Source organism: Vicia villosa, linkage group LG5, assembly GCF_029867415.1.
Source record: "Vicia villosa cultivar HV-30 ecotype Madison, WI linkage group LG5, Vvil1.0, whole genome shotgun sequence".
Taxonomy (NCBI): Eukaryota; Viridiplantae; Streptophyta; class Magnoliopsida; order Fabales; family Fabaceae; genus Vicia; species Vicia villosa.
In genome coordinates this window covers 96338955-96342912 of record NC_081184.1, presented here as the reverse complement: position 1 = coordinate 96342912, position 3958 = coordinate 96338955, and the positions used below count along the sequence as shown (strand labels likewise).

The 3958-nt window shown below is 36.3% G+C and overlaps 1 pseudogene; it reads right to left on the bottom strand.

Moving 5' to 3' along the window:
• Positions 1-318: 318 nt before the first annotated feature.
• Positions 319-1689, bottom strand: LOC131605040 (probable CoA ligase CCL7; annotated as a pseudogene).
• Between the last annotated feature and the right edge of the window lie 2269 nt (positions 1690-3958).

Below are 3958 nucleotides of genomic sequence, written 5' to 3'. Positions count from 1 at the left end.
GTACTTGCCATTTGAAAAGGAGGGATCAGTCTAATAGAGCTTGAAAGAAACCATGTGTGATCGATAAGTAGTGAGATTTTCATGCCATCTATCACTAACTTGTTTGAGACCGTATACTTTCTTAATGTTCAAACATGCATGTAGGTTTCTTGATCTATTAATTATCGAAGTTAATATTATTTACATTTTGGAATTGCATTCTATCATAAATATTGCCACAAGAATATGCAATATCTTATATTTTGGACCGTGTTTTCACAATAAGCTCTCTTCTCAGAATTTTTCCTGAAGTTGTCTTAGGAACACTGCTGATGAATGTCACCCTTCGCAATCTTTTGAATGGTGCAACCTGTAAATGAGTATAAAAATGAGTAATGATTGACAAATGCACACAACATATATATAATTATCCAAATGAGTATAACTTAGTTAGCAATAAACTACTGAACTTCTTCCCCAGTTAGTGAACTATTGGGCGAACGAACAACATAATCAATTGGAACTTCACCAGCCTCATCATTAGGAAATATATAGAAAATAAATAATTCAAATATGAATTAACAATAACAATATGATAGTATGTCAAAAATTAAACTGTCATGCATGCGTTACTCACGGGACGACAACATCACCTAGTATTTCAGGATGAGAAACTAAAGACCTTCAAGTTTTGCTGGCGCAACCTAGTTAACATCACTTAGAGTGAAACTCGTGATCACTAAAAATCATTGTCACATATAAAATTAAAATTATAAGAAAATAATCACTCAAACTGAGGATAAAAAATTACCATTAATGAGTTAAGTTACTAAAATTGTGGAACATTTGTTAAATACAATTAACATGATATCATTTTTTATTGCATACCTGGAAACCTTTGTATTTGATCATTTCTTTGATCCACTCGACAATATAAAGTTGATCATTCTCATTAAAATATCCAAGATCTCCTGTATGTACCCACCCGTCTTTATCTAAAGTCAATCTTGTGGCCTCTAGATTGTTATAATAACCTGAAATATTTGTATAGAAAATTTTTCATATGGAAAAATATAATGTTGGAAATGGACTTCGAATTTATGCACTTATATAAATGTTGCATGGAATGACAAATTATCTTGCATCATGTTGGGTCCTCTTACCCACAATTCTCCTAATTGTTTTGGAGGGAGTGGCTTCTGTGTGTCCACACTCACTATTTGAGCTTCCACTCCTGAAGCCAACATTCTAGTTGAGCCAGGATGACGAATGCCTACTCTTGGATTCTCTTTAGAAACAATGGCGCAAGTTTCTTCATGCCATAGCCCTGATAACTACAAGATGTAAATTAATAAAATATAATCATTTTTAGCTTAGCTCCGAATCTATGACGTCGTATCATATTTTTTGGGGGATGCAGTTCTCATGACATGCTACCTCATAAATCGCATGCCCTCATGTGGCCTTAATAATAAATATCTCATTCAATCCTATTTCTAAACTCTCCTATCCACCCAATTCCTCCTCGAGTCTTCGGGTCTACGTGTTTTGTACACAATCTCTCCCACGGTCTTGATAAAATGTTAGCTCGATCACTAAAGTGTGTCTTTCTTGTTTATCATCAATCTCAAAAGGGTTATCGTTGCCACTCACATACTCTACAATAATACCTCATACCGACCGATGTTACCTTCTTCGAGTCTGTTCCATATTTCGACCTCAACAAAGTAACTCCAGACCCCCTTCAGGAAAGTACTCCCACACCTCTTCCGGAAGTATCATATTCCATTATGCCCATAATTATAGGGAACTTGGCCCACTAGAAACCCCTATAGTAGACCCCCTAACTTCCCGCCCACTTCAAACATATCACCGTCGACAACCCACGTCTGTCGTACCTATCCTTGAGGTAGTACCTATCCTTGACATAGTACATGTTCCTAAGGTCATTGCAGACTCTCCTTCGACCCCTTCGCCATCATTGGATACAATCCAACAACCTGAGTCCGATCTTCCGATTGCTCTTCAAAAAGGTATACGTCAAACACGAAATCCTTCTCCACATTATATTGATTTATGTTATCATTGTCTTTCCCATTTGCAGTATACTTGTTTGTCTTCTTTGTCTTATATTTCTATTCCTAACACTCTAGGTGAAGCATAATCTCACCCTGAGTGGAGGTAAGCAATGATTGAAGAAATGTGTGCTCTTCAAACCAGTGGTACTTGAGAACTGGTTCCTTTACCCCGTGGGAAATCTTTAGTAGGTTGTCATTGGATTTATATAGTGAAGGTTGGTCTAAATGGAAAGATCGATTGATTTAAAGCTCGCTTGGTAGCCAAAGGATACACTCAGGTTTTTAGGTAGAATTATAGTGATACCTTCTCGTCTATAGCCAAAGGAGTTTATCATTCGACATTGGCCTTTTCATCAACTTGACATCAAAAATTCCTTTTTACATGGTAATCTTGAAGAGGAAGTATATATAAAGCAACCAATTGGGTTTGCTGCTCAGGGGGAGTCCTCAAATATGGTTTGTAGGTTACACATGTCTTTTATGGTCTTAAGCAATCTCCGAGAGCTTAGTTTGGCAGATTCAGCACTGTAGTACAACAATTTAGTATGGTCCATAGTGAAGTTGAACATTCTGTGTTTTAGTGTCACTCTGCCCAAGGGTGATTCTATCAGCAGGGAATACTCCAGTTGAAACAACATCTCTCGAATCATTTTCAAACAAAAGATCTTGATAAACTCCACTACTTCTTAGAAATTGAGGCGACCCAATCTAGAGATGGCTTGGTGATACTTTGGAAGAAACATGGTTGTTGAATATTAAACCACTTGATACTCCTATGGATCCAAGTGTTAAACTGCTACCCAATCAGGGGGAGCCTCTATTGTAGCAACCGGCTTAAAAATTTACGTTCAAACGGAGTCGCCACCCACTTTATTTAGCAAGTGAGAAACCCTTAAAAAATAAGAGATTTTGGGTAAGTAGGTTAATTAGGCAAAGGGAAGGTGTTAGGCACCCTTTGTCTCCCTTGTACTCAAGGGGACCCATTTAGCCTTTAGGTTTTTATAAAAAAGTTTTTTATTATATATTAGCAGAAAAATTATTTTATTTAAAATAAAAGGGGTTGGCCAAATATTGGCCAAAAGGGCAAAACCTCAAAGGATTTGATAAGGTCATTGTCAGATCGAGACAACAATGACCATGGCTAAACCAAATACAGCAAAAGAAAATACAACCAAAATAAAAACAAAATATAGCAAACCTTAAAGGTTTTGATAGGGCCGTTGTCAAATCGAGACAACAATATCCAGATGTCAAAAGGCATGTAAACCAAATTGTAGCAAAAATAAAATGGCCTCAATGTATCATCATTGGCCAAAAACCTTTAAAATATTAAAAAAACATTATAAAGAATTAAAATTCAACAGAAGATGCCTCAGATATTCATCATTGGCCAAAACAAATATTTTTTAAAGGGGGGCCTCATAGATAATCATCGGCCAAAAGGTTTTGAAAAAAAGGTTTCAAAAAAAGGGAGGCCTCATATGAAGTCATTGGCCAAAAAATGTTTGAGTTTGAGCTGAGGGATTTGAGTTTAAAAAAAGGGAAAGGGTTTGTCGGCCGTTGTCAGTTAATCGACAACGGCGAGTTAGGATTGTTCAAGACAACCCTAAGGCAAACCCTCTGAGAGAGAAGAGAAGCGTAGAAAAAGCGTAGGAATAAAATGTGTGTTTTAGAAAATTCTTCGTGAAAGTGGGAAAAAGGTCCCTTTTATGGTTGCCAAGACCCCTTTTTATAGAGATGGAAATTAGGTTAAAAATCCATAAAAGGAAATAACCCATATCCAAAAGCCAAAATTTTGTCATTAGTAAAAAATAAGAGAGGGATTCGAACCTGTGACTTCTTACTTGCAAGCCTTATTTCTTGCCAATTGTGCTATGTTATTTATTTGAAATAAAAAACCA